Here is a 20,001-nt window from a genome sequence, read left to right on the forward strand (position 1 = left end):
CACAAATACACTGTTTGATTATGCTAACAAAATCTAAGTCTTTAATTGAAAGCACGTTATGATTGGTACAATATATGACAACAAATGCACATACACAATAATCAAATATAATCACTCTTTATCTATTTTGTACTTAGCCAGCATTCTTCTTCTTGGCGATCATAAAGTTCTTGCAATGTTCTGGACGACTGATGTAATATATCCTTGTTCAATTGTCCTGCGAAAATCAGCGAAGTCCTTTGTACACTTGCATTGATAAATCCTTGCGTATAAAATCCTCATACGAAAATGGTGTTACTTTCTCCCAAGTACTAAACTCCTTGCGTTGTTCTCCAAACACATTCGTAACTCTTTGCGCAGTTCTCCAAAACACTTTACTCCTTGCGCCGTTCTCCAATATTAAACTCCTTGTGCTGCTTTCTCCAAACTTGGTGCTATTTCCACCTTTCACACAATATCTTCAGGAAGCAGGACTGCGATGCAGTTGTCCCCACTTATTTTGACAGTTGCGTTGAATCAAAATACCAGACTTCAGCAAGTCGACAGAAGAATATATTTCCTTTCTTGGAAGAAGTACGTTCTTTGACGTATTCTAGATCTTCTCCGACAACACTGGTAAATAGTAGTTCTTTGACTACATGAAATATTTCTGGTTTGCAATTTCCTTTCTTTGAAGGAATTGGACTGTAAGCATTTTAGCTAGCAAGCCCAGATCAACACTATCAACTGTGACAATAATTGTGTTTACATTTTCTTATATATCAGGCCCTGGGAAATCCCAAGTATTAATACACATGATGAGAACTTGGAAATTCCCAAGCCTTAATTATAATATTAACCTTTCTCATTACATCACTTCCTGAGGGGAAATCCCATTACATCACTTCCTGAGGGGAATCCCGTGACATCATCTTTACTTTTTACAATCTCAGGGGGTTTCCAAATATTCCAAATTAGATATGATTCAACTTGTTTTGTTCATTTTGAGAGGGGAATTCCCCCAAAATGTCATCACTCATGTAACTTTGTAAACAAAGATAAATAATGAAATTAAATTATTCAGGGCACATCACACCCTCCCCCTTAAAAGAAGAAAGTTTGAATGTAATGAAAACTTTCTTAATTGTTTTCTTCTTTTACATCAACTTCAACATAATATTAACTTTGAGTGCTTAACTCAACATACACAGTGACTACTTGTCACACAAGTTCCTTTTTAAAGGAATTTTTGTTTGTCACTTTTTATGCAATTCTGGACAAGGCATCAGCCATTACATTGTCTTTTCCCTTAATATGTTTGATGTCCAGATTGTACTCTTGCAAGGTCAAACTCCACCTCACCAGTCTTTGATTTTTGTTCTTCATCCTGTTGATGAAGGTGAGGGATTGTGATCTGTGAAAACAAGCACAGGGTATACTGTGGTACCCAAATACACATCAAAATGTAGCAATGCTAATAGCAATGCTAGACACTCCTTCTCAATTGTGGAGTAATTTCTCTGGTGCTTGTTGAATTTCCTTGAAAAGTAACAAATGGGGTGATCTATTTGATCTTCACCCTCTTGCATCACAACACCTCCACAGCCTATGTCACTGGCATCAACAGTCAACTTGAACTGCTTCTGAAAATCAGGTGCAGTAAGTACTGGTGAACTCATGAGTATTGATTTGACTTTGTGAAAAGCATTTTCACACTGTTCTGACCAAATGAATTTTGCATCTTTCTTCAACAAATCAGTCAAAGGACTTGCTATCTCTGAAAAGTTTGGACAGAACTTTCTATAATAGCCAACCATTCCTAGAAATCTCATGAGTGCCTTCTTGTTTAGGCCGTATAAAATTAATGTTTTGGTTCTCGTCCAGAGGATTTTCATGAATTGATGAGGGAGGGAGGTGTTTTTTTTTTTTTTTTTTTTCAATGTAAATTTAGCTTTGTCAGTAGTTTTCGGTCTTCTCCAACAGTGCTCGAGGAAACGATGAGGCCCTTTTTTTTTTTTCAAATGTGAGATTCTGAGGGATAAACCCCTAGAGTACCACAAAAAGACTTGGAAGTGATGCTTGTTCTCTAATAAACTTATTTATATGTATGAAGATTTCATAAATCATTCCAAAGTCTAAAAAATTGAAAAATCTAAAAAAAAAAAAAAAAAAAATCTGACAAATCCCAGAAATTGAGGAGGGAGGGACGAGAACCAAAATATTAATTTTACACGGCCTTACAGGTGTGGGGTATTGCTCAATTGCTTCAACTTTGGCTTTGATAGGTTTCACCTGACCTTGACCTACAACATATCCTAACCCAGTGGGCACAGGTTAGGATTTCGACGTTGTATCAACGTTGATACAACGTCGAAATCTAACCTAACCTGATTTCAACCCGATTTCAACCTAGAGATTGGTTGAAATCAGGTTGAAAATTCAACGTCGATACAACGTTGAAATTTCAACCTGATTTCAACCATGTTTGAACCAACTTTCAATGCAAAAATTAGGAGGTTGAAATCAGGTTGAAACTTCAACGTTGATACAACGTTGAAATTTCAACCTGATTTCAACCAATGTTTCAATGCACAACTTAATGACCTTACATAAAATATTATTAGGACGAAATATGCCTATGCCTAGTATATTAACATGTTTAAAGGTCGAGAGCATTGAGATTTTACCCAAATTTCATTTTATATATCCAGGCCGCATGATCTAACGATTTAAACCGGACTTCCGTTTTCCTTCAAGTGGCGCGCGGCGTGCACTACCTCCAATGACTTACCCGAAAACACCGGGTGGTACGGGGCATGCTATACGGCCCCGTCGCCGCTCAATTGGCGGGCTGATGTTGATATAAATTATGGGAATTCCTACAACATGGTGAACACTTGTGAACACTTGTGGGGGGTGGGGGGGGGGTTGATGCAAAAGGGTGGGGTGGGGCTTTAGTTCTGACCCTCTTATGGGTACGGCAGGGGCCTTGAAAAAATGACTACAATTTTCCCAGGAAAATTGAGTTTATATGATTTTCTATGGGATTGACTCATAATTTTCATGTCAAAAGGGCGGCCCTGAATTTTTTGAGAACTGAAAGGGGGGGCGAAAAACTTTCGCGATGATTTTTTTTGCATCACCCCCCCCCCACAAGTGTTTGTGAGTGGTCCCTAATAGGCCTATTGGAACTTCGCATATCTTCTATTTTACTAACCCGATTATGTGATGTCGCCCCGGGTATTGCCCGGGTATCGCCGGCGTCAGTAGGTGCGATATTGTGGGTGGGTACGGTACGTACACGCGTGCACAAGTGTTAACTCGCCGGTACACACATGCGTTCGCAAATGTTTGCGAGTACGCACTCATGTTTACAAGTGTTCATGGGTACGATTGCGTACATTGCCGGTACACACATTCACAAGTATATGCGAATACGCACGCGAGTGCGCAAGTCTTTATGGGTACGCATGTAGGCCTACATGTTCAAGTCTTTATGGGTACGCACATGTGTTTGCAAGTTATTGCGGGTGCGCACGCGCGTTCGCAAGTGTTTGCAAGTACACATGTGCATACACAAGTGTTTGCAAGTACAAACGCACGTTCGCAAGTGTTTATGTGCACGCATGCGCGCTGGCAAGATATTGCAGGTAGGCACGCGAGGTTGCAAATGCTTATGAGTACTCGCGTGCGTGCGCGGGTTATTGCGGTACGCATGCCCGTTCCCAAGTGTTTGCGAGTGCGCACGCACGTTCGCAAGTTTTTACGCAGTATGCACTCGTTCTCAAGCGTTTATGCGTGCATGCACGTCGCAAGTGTTTGCAAATACGCACGCGCACGCCCAAGTGTTTATGGGCACGCACTTGTGTTCGAAAGTTATTGCGGGAACGCACGCTGCGGCGCGCGTGCAAGACATTGCGTTACGCAGTCGAGTTTTCAAGTGTTTTCGAGTGCGCATGCGCCGTTCGCAAGTGTTTATGGCACGCGAAAGTTATTACGGGTACGCATGCGAGTTCGCAAGTTTTTATGGGTACGCGAAAGTTATTACGGGTACGCATGCGAATTCGCAAGTGTTTGCAAGTAGGCCTACACTCTCGCGTTCACAAGTGTTTACAGGTAGGCCTACGCACGCGCATTTGCAAATTATTGTAGGTACGTACGCGCGTGCACAAGTGTTTGTGAGTAGGCCTACGCACACGCGAGTGCAAAACTTATGCCACTGCCGCGAGCGGATGGCGCATCAGCCAATGACAAATGCCTTGAATGTGTCCGTTTGTTTGAACTTGATGTAGGATCTGGATCTGGATCATCTTGTCTCAGGGCTAGTCGGCCTAGGCCTATATCTGAAACATGTTGAAAAACAATTTCGAATTTTTGGATATTCGCATTTTGACCTTAAAAAAACAGGTTTTTAATCCTAGATCCACCATAAATGTTTGGACATTCGAAAATTATATTTTTGGATTAAAATTGTAGTAGTGCGATATCGCTTTCGCCCAACACTTTTCCAGAGTGGATATTGCCCAATGTACAGCAGCAAGCAAAAGGAGTTGCACGCGTACGTATGACGTACATAAACTTGAGGCCTAAATTTGCAAATAAAACAGGTTAGTAAACATTTAAATTTTCTTTAAAGGTCTACTTGACTTTTGGACACATTGCTGGATGTATATTTCAACTTGGTTTTCCATTTTGTATCATCAGGATATGTTAAAATAGTTAAGCTTACTGAGCAGTTTAAAAACTACCATTCGAGAAACACGAAACAGTGCTTTGAAGTTGACATGCTTGTGACATGACTTGTACTTTGTAGAAGACCCAGTCATGCCAGTTTGGAATATTTGCTGGGGGAAATCAGGCCCGTAGTCTGGATTTTGACCTTTTTGGACTGGACTGGGACTTCAGGGGTTAAAAGGGGAGATTTTTGTGGTTAAAAAGGGGGACTTTTGGGGTTAAAAAAGAAGACTTTTTGGGCCTTTCTTTGGCATTTAAGGGGGGGGGTGGCAAATGTTTATTTTATAATTAACAAACTTAGGCCCTAGGCCTAGCCCTAGACTAGTGATATCGTGCAGCAAGGTCTAGCTTGGATTGTACTGCTGGGAGCATAGGTGAACCCCTAGACTACAGGTCTAGTCATGCTCATGTGCTAGGTCATTGTACTAGTGTTTTTGGTCAGTTCTTTTTCTTTCTTTCTTGCACTCGTTCCCAAACTAAAGACGTTTGGAATTTTTCTTCGATTAGTCTGTCTTACCATTCAATGTATAAAGCCTAAATCAGCTCAGCGAACTCAGTTTTTGTTTTTTCTTTTTGCTGAACCATGAAATGGTATCAGCCTATAACAGTGTATGTTACTCGGTTACTAACTAACCTTTTGGTCTGAAATGGACATAACTTTAAATGCCACGAAGGTATGAATAAAATCATGAACCCCCAGTGATGTCAAATGAAAGAGGAAGGAGTAAAGAATATAATAAAAATATTTCCTAACATCAGAGGTCATAAAGGAGTCACAGGGGTCAAAAAAGGTCATTTGAACCGAAATTGCTCCAATTGAGCTGAAATTTAAATGCAATGATCATTCTGACATTCTAAACATGTTTAAAATAATTTAATATTCATTTAAGGTCATAAAGGGGGTCAAAGGTCATGTTTTCAAAAATGCTCCAATTGAGCTGATATTTAAATGCAATGATCCTTATGACATTCTAAACATGTTTAAAATATTTTAAAATTCATTTAAGGTCATTAAGGGGTCATAAAGGGTTGATATATACATGTACCACAATATACTGCCAAAGCCCCATTGTTCAGCTATGGTACGCAGTAATCGCTCTAGTTTAAACATGTAAAGAAACTAGAGCAAAAATACTTTACAATTTCCCTCTTTTTGGTGCGAATAATGGCCCTAAGAATTGTTCAGCAGAATGACCCTAAACAGTCAGGAGTAACTATCTTACATTAAGGCTAAGCATATTAATCGTACTGCATGTCTATGTCAAATATAATGTTTCTGTATGTGTAAATTATGGAAATGTATTTTCAAATGATAATCCCGAAATTGTTATTTTTGTCGTTACAGCTGACGTGTTGTTGTGCCACGTGACAATGGAATCAAAACAAGATTGGCCATGCAATAGACTATAGTCCATGACAATGAACAATGTATAAAGCAAAAAAAAAAAAAAAGTTTAGATGCAGCCAAAGATTTTGGATGAACTGGCCAATTGAGAGAGCCATAATTTTAATACAATGGTCAAATCAAAGATGGAGTAAACTGACACGGCATGACATGGAATAACTCCGACACTGAATAAAGCTAGATACAGTCCAGAGGCGGGTCATTCACATCACAGATCGACCCTCCTTCAAATTCTGCCTTTGGGTCCATCGTAAAGCAGTTGCTGCCACGTACATCAGATCTAACTCAAGTTGTTAGTCATCATTCATTCCATATAGCCCGCAGATGGAATGTACTCACGCCTCACATTCCAGGAACTGTGAAACGGACCAACTTCAAAAAGTGTTTTGGTCAAAAAATGTGATTTTTGGTCAAAAATGTGCAAACCCATCAGCTTCATGATAACAGCCTTGATATGTGTCTTGACATAGAAAGAAACAAGTTGAACAACTAAGCAAGCAAATACAGATTCTGGTCTAGATTTTCTTCAAGTAATATTGGTATTGATGACATCAATGCGATATAAGCCTACTGGTAGGGTTGACGTTTTTGATGCTTATCTCCTTCAGCTAAAACTGAGCACAAGGATCCTTTAAATACATTGAAGGGTGGATTGCAGGGGATCACCCCGCTACTGTTGACTGTACTTCAAAAATACACTCATTAACTCTAGGTTCCAGAGTTCTCCTCGTCTGGTTACAAATGTAGCGTTGAGGAGTATCAAAGCAGAAGCAGAAGCAAACGCAGAACAATTCCAAAGCTATTGATCACACTATCTGTATATCAGTCTAAGAAAGTTCTGTGAAGTTCTTCCATGAGAAAAATAGAAGTATTCAGTTATATAATCTATCAACAATTTCCAGTTTAGTTATATGTTAGTGTATCAAAAGTCAGGACTTAGAAACCATAATTATGTTAAAGATACCTTACATGGTATCAGAAGTTTTAAGTTAGTTGTAACGTGAAAAGAAGAAAAAACTTGACATTTTTACTCAGGATTTTTACTTCATCTTAATACTAATTACGGCGTGTCCGTCCGTCTGTCCCTCTGTCCGCTTTCGCTATCGCGTTCAAGCGTCAGCGCGGTTTATGCGTTCACGCTGATGCACTATCGCGTGCTTTCGCGTGCGCTATCCCATGTCTATGTGCGCTATCGCGGAGTATCAACGGGAGTGTGCGCGAGTACAGTACGCGCATCGGAAAAGCAGTGTGACTAACAGGTGCATCTCATCGGACCAATAATTATAGGCCTTATTTTCAACACATATTTCAATACCGAACAAGCGCACACACCAAACACGTGCATCTCATCGGACCAATAATTATAGGCCTATTTCAGCAGAACATGACTATTTCCGGAAGGCATATGAACCGTTTTTTATGCGTTCACGTTTCTCGCGATTGATTTCATTACTTTAGTAACGCCCTACCCAGCAAACACAAAACGTTTTCGACATCATTCGCAAAAGGTTGTCAGAAAACGCTTAAATGTCGGGTTATATAAAAGGAATATTAAGAGTATAAAACGGTTTCATAACCTTAAAAAATTTTTGATAATCTACTGCTCAGCAAACAAAAATGTTTTACAGAAAACGTAGGGCCTAAATGTCGGGTTATATAAAGGGTATAAAAACGTTTTGATAACATTCCAAAAACATTCTTGAAAACTTGATACAAAACATTCTAAACAGAATCTTATTTTGGGAAAAATTTTTCCCAAAATATTTGCAATAACGCTTTTCAAACGCTTTTATGACCTTCATGTAACCCGACATTTAAATGTTATTAAAATGTGTTTTTTTTTTTCAACAAGAACATTTCTGTGTTTGCTGGGTTCAAATATTTTAACATAATGTTATTTAAGTATTGACAAAAATATTGTTGTAGTGTGTTTTCATACAACGTTTTAAACGTTATCATGACCTTTATATAACCCGACATTTTAATGTTATTAAAACGTTTTCACTTAAACCAAAAGCCAAAATATAACTTATTTAAAACATTTTAAAAACGTTTTTGTGTTTGCTGGGTATATCCACGTCCAGATACTAATTTCGGTTTCTCTAAATGTGGTAACAGGGCAGGGCTTGGAAGAGGCGAATGATGGGTTTCCAGATTATGGGTAGGCCTACCGAACTACAAGTAAGCATCACACCTATAAAAACAAACAGAGTTGATTAAGTTGTGTAAAGTTGGGTCTTGATCATTGAGAGATGCATTTCATAGTAGTTTAAAAAGTCAGGGCAGGTATATGGGTAACGGGTTTGGGTAATTAGAAATAGGCCTATCACGAGAAGCGCCCAACCGAGAACCGCGAAATCTAGTTAAGTATAATGGGCACGTTGCATCCAGTACATTCTTAAAGGTTCCAAAAGGGTCAAGTTCTAAAGTGTCCTCCTAGTACATAGGCCTATGGATAACCCTCACACTTTAACATACAATACTTCTTGAAAATTAACGAGTTCTTTTGAGAACCATCACAAATCTAATGTGTTTAGGTTCTAAATGTCCAGCTCGTAACACTTTTTAAACAAATACCCACTTTTTAAAGGAAGGCTCCGCCTATCACAACAATATGCCCTATGTAAGAAAAATAATTATCAAGCACGAATCACGTGGTTTTATCTAAAACAAACTCATGGCGACCATGTGATTCGGGCTTGATTATTATCTTTCTAACATTTATAAGGCATGATATTATGATTGCCGGAGACTCATTTTAATGAGTAAAAAGTGCTTAGGAATAAAAGAAAATATTGTTTTCCACATTTTCACGAAACGATTGGTATTTTTGGCAACACCAACTCCTAAACATCACAAATAAAAAGCTTACATATCTAATTTCTAAAAGTTTAAACTGACTTTCAGCACAAATATCCAAGTAACCTTGAATTGTCGATGTGTGACACACATCGTCATCAGAAGAAGTCCTATGATGTTGTTACTTATCTAAACATGTCGCTTTAATAGCTAAACGTTAGCATTTAGAGTGTTGAAGACGGGGGTATAAGTGTTTAGGATGCGTTTTGATACAAATTGTATCAAAGTATGACACATGTAAAGTAACTTGAAAATCAAAAGGATAGAGCTGATTTTATTTTGGATTTGCGATGTGTATGATAATATGTTTTATAATATGAAATCATAACAACTTACACTGAATTTCAAAATCTATTGAAATCGCATATCTATGTTCTAAAGACAGAATTTTGTTGAATAAGGACCTTAAAATATCCCAATTTTTGATCCTTTTTAACCCATATTTTTAATTATTCAAAATTGTTTTGAATCTTTAGAACATAAATATGCAGTTTTTTTTGTGTGCGTTTTCCAGCTAAAAATAAAGGCGGCAGCCACTATGAAATTGGCTATACCATCTTGAAAAAATAATGGATTACCTCATATCCAAAATAATTGTTCTACAGCTAGAGCACTATAATATTTCTGGTTGATTTTATACCAATAATAGGTGAAAGAGGTGTCCTGTATATGTACATGTGTTTGTTGTTGTTGTTTTCAGGCAGTTGTTAAGGCAGCGGCCATTTTAAAAATGGCGGCACATCTTGAAAAAATAAACCAGAATTGTTTAGTCTTTATTGCTGTATTACTCGCATTATAAAGGTAAACAAAATGCTTTGTCAACTCTTTAATAACATTATGTTAAAATCGTGCATCTATTTTTCAAAAGTGTTTTTAGAACGTTATTAAAACGTTTTTATACCTTTATATAAACTGACAATAACACGTTATCTGTAGAACGTTTTGTGTTTGCTTGGCAACTCAACTTGAAGGCTCTACGAAGACGTTGAAAAATTGATATGATGATGATATATAAATGTCAAAGTTCAAGGTAACTCGACTTATGGCCTAAAACGCGACGCTTACTTTGCACCTAAAATCTATGGAAAGCTATTTAGGATTTGAAGGGTAAAAATAGGTCAAATCATCAGATTGAGGCTATTACGATAAACTTATATGAAAAGGTGAGAAATTAGCAAAATCGGATACCAAGAAGATTCCAAAAAGTTGCATGTTTACTCAGTGGTGGCCATTTTGAAACAAAATGTGATTTTTGGTCAAAATTAGATTTTGACAAAATGTGTTTTAGGTAATAATGTGATTTTTGGTCATAAATGTGATTTTTGGTCAAAATGTGTTTTTATTTCAAAATATGTTATTTTGGTCAGGGGTCAAAAATGTGATTTATGGTCAAAAATGTGAATCTTGGTCAAAAATGTAATTTTTAGTCAAAAATGTAATTTTTTGGTCAAAAATATGATTTTCGGTCAAAAATGTGATTTTTGGTCAAAAATGTGATTTTTGGTCAAAAATGTGATTTTTGGTCACAAATGTGATTTTTGGTCAAAATTGTGATTTTTGGTCAAAAATGTGATTTTTGATCAAAAACATGACCGCCGTTCACGGCCCTCCGACTCCATACCCGGTTGACTCCAGCGTATGGATGCCGACTGCACCAGCCCTCTGCACCGACAACGGGCGTGACCACTGCGCAGCTCACCACGACTCCACACCCGGTTGCATCCCGCGTATGGATGCCGACTGTACCGTCCCTCTGCACCGACAACGACGGCGTGACCACTGCGCGCGGCTCACCACGACTCCACACCCGGTTGCATGCAGCGTATGTGTGCCGACTGCACCGCCCTCTGCACCGACAACGACGGCGATACCAGTTGCCCAGGGGCGATACCAGGCCTAGCCTATAATCATGAATTCATGATAATATTCTCCCAGACGGACCACAGCGGTGAGGTTCTACACGGTGCGTATAAATATATTACTATAGGCCTATAATAATTATAATTATTTAAATAAATATCAGGTTAAAATCGGATTGAATTCAGGTTGAAATTAGGTTGAAATTTCGACGTCAATACAACGTGGGATTCAGGTTGAAATTAGGTTGAAATTTCGACGTTGAATCAACGTTGAAATCGGGTTGAAATCAGGTTAGGGTCGATTTGCAAATACAACGTGATTTCAACGTCGAAACGTCAACCTGATTTCAACGTCGGGTGTGCCCACTGGGTAAGTATGTGACTGTGGCATGGCAAAACTCACTTTTTACCAGATTGACTGTCAATTGTACTTCAGACAGCTTCTTAAACAATTGATGGAGTTGTTCCATGTGTTGTTCCCAAGTTTGACTGTAAACAATCAAATCATCTACATACGCTTCACATCCCTCTATGTCTGCCACAATTTGGTTCACCGTTCTCTGAAATGTCGCTGGCGCTTTTTCAACCCGAATGGCATAACTTTGTATTGGTAAAGACCAAATGGTGTACAAAAAGCAGAAATCTCTTTGGCACGGTCTGTGAGTGGAACCTGCCAGTACCCTTTCAATAGATCAAATTTGCTAACAAATTTTGCTTGCATTCCCAATTTTGTCAATGCAATCATCAATTCTTGGAATTGGGTACGAGTCTGTCTTTGAATGAACATTTGAATTGCAGCTCTCATGTCTGCGACTAATCTGTATGAACCATCAGGCTTGGGAACAAGAATGCATGGTGAACTCCACTCACTACTACTTGGTTCTATGATATCATTGTCTAGCATATAATTGATCTCATTTTTGAGATGTTCCATTTTCAATGGATTGACTCTGTAAGGATGCTGCTTGATTGGTTTTGTATCACCAACATCTACATCATGAAATGCAGCATTTGTTCTACTTGGCGTATCAGGAAATATATTGTCAAATTTGTGAATCAAATTTGCAATTTGACTTTGTTGATCTTGAGAAAGATGACCTAACTTTGAGTCCAACTTAGTGAGCACATCAGAATTGTTCAATTTTACATTATACTCTTTGTGCTCCAGCTCTTTATCCTGGTCAAATGTGACATCAGAATTGTCATCTTTACTCTTGTCTACATTGGCGATTTTGTCTACATTATCTGTATGTTTTACTGTACACACAGGTTTTGAAATGCCACTGTCACTTCTTTCAACATACTCTTTGAGCATATTTATGTGGCATAACTGCCTGCTCTTGCGTCTACCAGGAGTCTTGATAATATAATATACTTCACCCACTTTTGACTCTACCTCACATGGGCCATGATATCTGGCTTGTAATGGGTGTCCTGGAATTGGAAACAGTACTAGAACTTTGTCACCTGGTTTGAACACTCTTTCTTTGGCATGTTGATCATACCATTGTTTCATTTTGGCCTGACCCTGTTTCAAGTTTTCTTTGGCGATATCAGTTGCTCTGTTAAGCCTATGCTTAAAATTGGAGACATAATCCAATAAATTGATATCTGATTTCTCATTGAGCCACTTTTCTTTCAACAACTTTAAGGGCCCAAGCACTGTGTGTCCAAACACTAACTCAAAAGGACTAAATCCTAAAGTTTCCTGAACAGCTTCCCTTGCAGCAAACAACAACAAGTGTACTCCCTCATCCCAGTCCCTCTGAAATTCCAAACAGTATGTCCTGATCATGTTTTTCAATGTTTGGTGGAACCTTTCTAGTGCACCTTGTGATTCTGGATGATATGCACTTGAGGTATACTGCTCTATACCTAATTGATACATGACCTGCTGAAATACTCCAGAAGTAAAGTTTGATCCTTGATCTGACTGTATGGACTTGGGGAGCCCCACAAATGTGAAGAACTTGGTTAGAGCTTTCACTATAGTCACTGCTTTAATATTTCTCAAGGGTATGGCTTCAGGAAAGCGTGTTGACGCGCACTTAATTGTCAGAAGGTACTGATTACCTGACTTAGTCTTTGGTAGGGGGCCTACACAATCAATAATAACCCTACTAAATGGTTCATCAAAGGCTGGAATTGGCTTCAATGGAGCAGGAGGTATTATCTGGTTTGGCTTCCCTACTACTTGGCATATGTGACATGTTTTGCAATATTCAGAAACATCTTTTCTGAGAGTGGGCCACCAGAAATGTCTCAGAATTCTTTCATGAGTTTTCTTAACACCCAAATGCCCTGCCATGGGACTATCATGTGCTATGTTAATAACTTCAGTGTGGTAGACTTTTGGTACCACAATTTGGTGCACTACCTTCCACTCTTCATCGGCAGGTGCATCAGGCGGGCGCCATTTTCTCATTAGCACAGCATCTTGTTTGTAAAAACAGACAGAATTTTGTTCTGCTTCTTCTAGGGTCAATGCCCTTTGATTGATCTCTTAAAGTTCTGGGTCATTTTGTTGCTCCAGAATCAGCTTGTCATGACTTAATGGGTCTTTTATGGTTTCCCCAAGTTGTTCATGCTCAGAGGCTGTGTCATTTGTAGGGGTATTTTTATCCCCAGGAGAAGGAAGTTTATCTTCTTTCTCATTCAACTTTGACACAAATGTGTCTTCCAAATTGTAGCCTAAGTCATCAATTTGGTTGTCCTCAATTGTTTCTAATGAGGCCTTCTTACTCATTGCCCGTGTCACTGCACATGCAGGAAATATCTCCTTTTCCTCACTATTGTCATCCTGTAAACAGGGCTTATCTGTAACTATTGGGTCAGGAAAAACCTTCCCCCCTGCCAAATCATTTCCTAGCAACATGGACACTCCCTTGACTGGCAATTCGTGTCTAACTCCTATGGTTACAGGACCAGAAACCAAGTCAGATGTCAAGTTAATTTTGTGGAGAGGTACATTAAGTATTTCAATCCCAATACCCTGGATCAAAGCATTACCAGCTGAACTATCCTCATTAAAGGGCAAAGTTCCTTCCAGAATCATAGACCGTGCACAACATGTGTCTCGCACTATCTTAATGGGCTTTGGACTACCATTATCACCTAGTGATACTACTCCCTCTAACACAAATGGTTCAAATTCTTCACACACCTTGTCTGTCTCACCTCCCTTTTGTGGGAATTCTTCTTGATTTGACTGACTTGTTTCTTTGACTCAAGTGACACTGCACATCCTACAGTATTACTAGCAGTTTGCTGCTGTTTTTGTGCGTCTTGTTTGGCTTTTAAAGTCCGACACATGGTCACTGTATGTCCTGGTTTCTTACAGAAATTGCAAAATAATTGGGATTTAAATTCAGTCCCACCTGTTGGTCTGGTACCTGAACTCCATGGGGTCCCTCTACCACCAGCACTATGCTGTGAATTAGACCAGGATCTGTGATTGGACTGAGATCTCCCTTCTTGTGGACCACCCTGATTTGCTCTAGGTTGGTTTTGGCTGAACCTGTTTGAATAACTTCTGTTATGACTAAATCTACTCGCATTCAATTTGTGAGTTAAGCCATAGTCGTCCGCCATCGTCGCTGGCGCCACTTAGCGTCTTAATTTTGCTAGCGCTTTCATCCAAGTGGGTTTTAATGTCAGCGTGGACACATTTTTTGTACTTTTCTATAAGAACCAATTGCTTAAGTTGGCCGAAATCATCTTTGACTTCTTTTGAACCAAGCCACCTGTCAAACATTTGTTCTTTTACTCTAGCAAATTCTACATGGGTTTGATCTGCTTGCTTTCTTGAATCTCTGAACTTTTGTCTGTATGCTTCAGTTCATAGGCCTTAAGGACTGCCTGTTTGACTTCTTCATAACTGTTACACTTCTCTATTGGTAGAGCTGAGTAAGTTCCCCTGGCCTTCCCCACAAAACTACTTTGTAACAGTAGGGTCCAATGCTCTGGAGGCCATTTCAAATTTGTAGCTACCTTTTCAAAATGTTGGAAATACTCGTCAACATCTTTTTCTTTGAATTTAGGCACCAGCTTTACATACTTTGTAACATCAAACCCTGACTTTGATGAGAAACTTGATGAGTATTTGTCACCTAGCTTTGCCAACTTTTCTTGTTCAAACTTGTACTTTTCTTCAATTTCTTTTTCTTTCAAATGTGCTTCCATTTGTTTGTCCTTTTCTTCCATTTCTAATTTTTGTTTTTCAAGTTCCAATTTTGCTACCTTTTCCTTTTCTTCCGTTTCTAATTTGTGGTGCTCAAGCGCCATCTTTTCTTGGCGCGCTTTGTCTTCCATTGCTAGTTTTTGTTTTTCAATGTCTAGCCTTTCTTGTTTTTCTTTATTTTCATTCTCTAACTTGATCATTTCCAATTTTTCCTTTTGGTCCATTTCTATTTTCTTTTGGTCCATTTCTATTTTCCTCAGTTCTAACTGAATTTCCAACTCTTTCAATTTAACTGCCGAGTCCCCACCAATTTCAGTTTCTACTTCAAGTTTCTCTTCCAAATAGGATTCATCAAAAATGTCCTCCCCAACCAAAACATCAATCAATGCATTTTTGATTATTTGCTTTCTTGTAGCTTGCTTTACTTTCAAGTCATAATGTTTGGCAAATGCTAATAAAGCAGGCTTCTTCAACTCATCAAACTTCTCCCAATTTATAGTTTCAAGAAACTCTTCTGCTTTGAACTCTGCCATACTGTACTTTCACTTTCAAGACTCAGTAAATTAATGTTAACTTTTTTTTTTTTTTACAGTGTATTTCCCGGACGAGCCCCCAATTTTGTTACGAGTCGTACTTGACTCAAGGCCAAAATCACCTTTTACCCGAACTCACACGAATGCACAACACAAATACACTGTTTGATTATGCTAACAAAAACTAAGTCTTTAATTGAAAGCACGTTATGATTGGTACAATATATGACAACAAATGCACATACACAATAATCAAATATAATCACTCTTTATCTATTTTGTACTTAGCCAGCATTCTTCTTCTTGGCGATCATAAAGTTCTTGCAATGTTCTGGACGACTGATGTAATATATCCTTGTTCAATTGTCCTCATGAAAATCAGCGAAGTCCTTTGTACACTTGCATTGATAAATCCTTGCGTATAAAATCCTCATACGAAAATGGTGTTCCTTTCTCCCAAGTACTAAACTCCTTGCGTTGTTCTCCAAACACATTCGTAACTCTTTGCGCAGTTCTCCAAATCACTTTACTCCTTGCGCCGTTCTCCAATATTAAACTCCTTGCGCTGCTTTCTTCCAAACTTGGTGCTATTTCCACCTTTCACACAATATCTTCAGGAAGCAGGACTGCGATGCAGTTGTCCCCACTTATTTTGACAGTTGCGTTGAATCAAAATACCAGACTTCAGCAAGTCGACAGAAGAATATATTTCCTTTCTTGGAAGAAGTACGTTCTTTGACGTATTCTAGATCTTCTCCGACAACACTGGTAAATAGTAGTTCTTTGACTACATGAAATATTTCTGGTTTGCAATTTCCTTTCTTTGAAGGAATTGGACTGTAAGCATTTTAGCTAGCAAGCCCAGATCAACACTATCAACTGTGACAATAATTGTGTTTACATTTTCTTATACCGTAAAACCCCGTCTACAAGGATATACCTAAGAAACGCCCTCAATAAAATTGGTTGCTTGTTGTATTTGGAGTTTGAGCAAATATATACTGGCACTGGGTGGCTATGCATTCCATCTAAGTATGTTGTAACACCAATCAATTGTATTGACATAATAACGACTGTTTCGTATATCAGGATCGTATAGCACAATTGATAGAGCGTCAGACTTTGGAACTGAAGACATGCTGAAGAGAGCATGGTCCGGGCACCGGTTCCGTTTTTTCATTCTCGTTTAATTTGAACTTTTTTACATGTTCCTTTTATCTTTCTTCAAATCTACCTTTCTACTTTTAATTTTAGGTGTGTTTGTTTGTTTGTTTTGTTGTTGTTTTTTATTGTTTTTTTATAGTTTTTTTAGTAATTTTGTGGTTTTATAGAAACTAGTAAAAGCATTTATTCTAAATAATAGCGAAACCCACGGTTAGACAGATGTGTTGTAACTACTTGTCTGTCCTCGTCTTTGCAATAAAAACCTATGTTGCACCTTTGTGCCATCCCAATTCTTGAGGAATGGTAGGTAGGGTGCGTTTTTGGCTTAAGCACGATTTTGTTTCTACTTGAAATGAAATCAAAATAAATATTGTTCTGTTGCCACAATTGCAGTTTTTTCAATAAAAAAAAATAGATGAGGAATAATAATTATTCCATATTTGAATCTATTGTCCCATCAAGAATAGAGTGTCTTCAAAACTTCAATCAATTCATCTGACAAAGGAAACTATTCTGGTCATTCAATTTTGTTTCGCTTGCACCTGTTATATCACAGGCGTTGGTAGAGAAGGCACACTTCTCTTGTCTTCACCGAAGTAGTGATGTAAACACTAACATGATTAATTACCATAGCTAGCAATGGACATACACTATTTTTTGTTCCACTTGAACCCATACTATAGGCTATTCGCTGTCGATGTGACGTAATTAATCGGATTAACTACCATAGCATCACGTGGCACCTATGCATTAAACCATAGTTGTCAAAGAAATGCTAATCACTCGCCATGTAAGATTAGTATTTATGAAAAGAGTGGTATTCAATCTATGTTTGGTGACATACGCGGGTGATTAGTGCAATCTGCTTGATGGTAGTTATTGCGATTATTACGTCACTTCGACAGCGAATTGTAGTATAGACGAATCCAACAAGCCAAGTGATGGTCAGAATTTATTCGGCCATTATACGCTGGTGAAGTTGCGTAATTAATCGGATTAATTACCATAGCAATAGGTGAAAACAATTTTGAACATATCGCGCTGCGCTACAAGCAGGTTACACTCATCACCTGTACTGTGTATGTCTGCAATCATAGATTGAATACAATACTGGTCTTTTCAAAGATCTTACAGGTGCAGCATGATATGGTTCAATGAAGAGGTACCGCCTGAACGTATCAGTGTATAACGCGGTATATTCAAAAATTGTTTTCACCTATTGCTATGGTAGTTAATCCGATTATTACGTAACTTCGCCAGCGTATTGAATAAAACAGGAGGATGTGAGTTCATAAGGGCAATGTCGGGGATAGGTCACAATCGATGTGGAGAGATGAGAGGTCCGACCAACAGCCATAGCGATTCAACTAATTCCAGCGGACGGTCTGTGGCTAGTAAGGAATCGTCTTTGACCACATGCGCAGATCTGTCTCGTCAGGAAGATATTTAATATCCCGAATTTATAATAGGCCTATGCCTACCAGTTCCATCGTATAACCGATCTGCTAGAGAATGTTTGTTACCATGTTTAATAAATTCGTATTTATCGTATAATAAAATGTAGCCAAATGTATATTATGTGTCACACGGTTTTCTGCTGAACCACTAGCAGGCTATGTTACCACATCTATGACAATGACAAAGGTGAATTTTGATGATTTTTACGATCGTCCGGATGAGCAAATCACTGAATGGGTCTTTAGTTCCCTCCTCTCCTTATCCTGCCAATATTATATGAATCAAAGAAAAATAAAGAAAAATAAAATTAAACAAGAAAAAAGACAAAGAAAAGAAACAATAAAAGAAAAACAATAGAATAAATTAAACTAAATATGAAAAAAAATGATCACGAAAGGAGTCTTTAGAAAATGCAAGAAAATATAAATGAAAAGTTTGAACAATATTTTGTTTATAAAAGTTTGTGTGACCGTGATGAGGCTCGAACTCAACATCTTCCGATCTAAAGAACCAAAGTCTTATGCCTTGCCAAGTGAGCTATGCTCGTGAGATGCGAAATAAAGATAAAATAATACATTGTATACCTGCTTGTGTCGGTAAATGATTTGCTCAAATTCCATAATGATATAATATTGTGGAGGGCGCTAGCGTGAAATATGCTATCATCACAGTCGCTTCTATTCCTTATAGACGGGTTTCTACGGTATATCAGGCCCTGGGAATCCCAAGTATTAATACACATGATGAGAACTTGGAAATTCCCAAGCCTTAATTATAACATTAACCTTTCTCATTACATCACTTCCTGAGGGGAAATCCCATTACATCACTTCCTGAGGGGAATCCCGTGACATCATCTTTACTTTTTACAATCTCAGGGGGTTTCCAAATATTCCAAATTAGATATGATTCAACTTGTTTTGTTCATTTTGAGAGGGGAATTCCCCCAAAATGTCATCACTCATGTAACTTTGTAAACAAAGATAAATAATGAAATTAAATTATTCAGGGCACATCACACCCTCCCCTTAAAAGAAGAAAGTTTGAATGTAATGAAAACTTTCTTAATTGTTTTCTTCTTTTACATCAACTTCAACATAATATTAACTTTGAGTGGTAACCGTTTGCCCCGGGATTATGTCGTACTGAATCATCATCTAGAACGCGTGTTATGCAATGTTCTTTTAACATTATTACTTTTCATGTTTTTTGCTTTGCTTGCTATCTTCAGAGGATAGTATTTATGGCCTACAAAGAAAATAATTAATGCCTCTATTTTTTCTTTATGCTTAATGATTTTTTTATGATTATTATGTTAACTATCTACTGGAGATAGCAATTACGTTGGGTTTATAGAAAGGTAATTCCTTGCGTACTGAATCCCCAGGGGGGGGCACTCCAACTTTGGAGGTGACGCGTATGTAGGGCTGTTAAGACCCCTTTTTCAGCATCGCTGTCACCCAAAGACCCCATATTTTTTACGAACACATGCTCTGTCACCCGAAGACCCCTTATTTTTCCATTTGATCTGTCACCCAAAGACCCTTACAAGTTCAATTTGAACAACAACTTTCATTTATCACTGATTTTGTTACTTATTTTGAAAAAACAAAGAAATTTGAAGCCATTTAGAACTAGAAATTAGATTTCCGAGGTTTCTGTAGCGCTGTTTTGGTTGTCAACCAAAGATTCCATTTAAAAAAAGGTCATGTTCTCACCCAATGACCCCATATTTTTTACATTTTGCTCTCACCGAATGCGAAAAATCATGCTCTCACCCAATGACCCCATATTTTTTACATTTTGCTCTCACCGAATGCCCCTGGGTGC

The sequence above is a fragment of the Amphiura filiformis genome, chromosome 19 (assembly GCF_039555335.1).
Source record: "Amphiura filiformis chromosome 19, Afil_fr2py, whole genome shotgun sequence".
NCBI classification, from domain to species: domain Eukaryota; kingdom Metazoa; phylum Echinodermata; class Ophiuroidea; order Amphilepidida; family Amphiuridae; genus Amphiura; species Amphiura filiformis.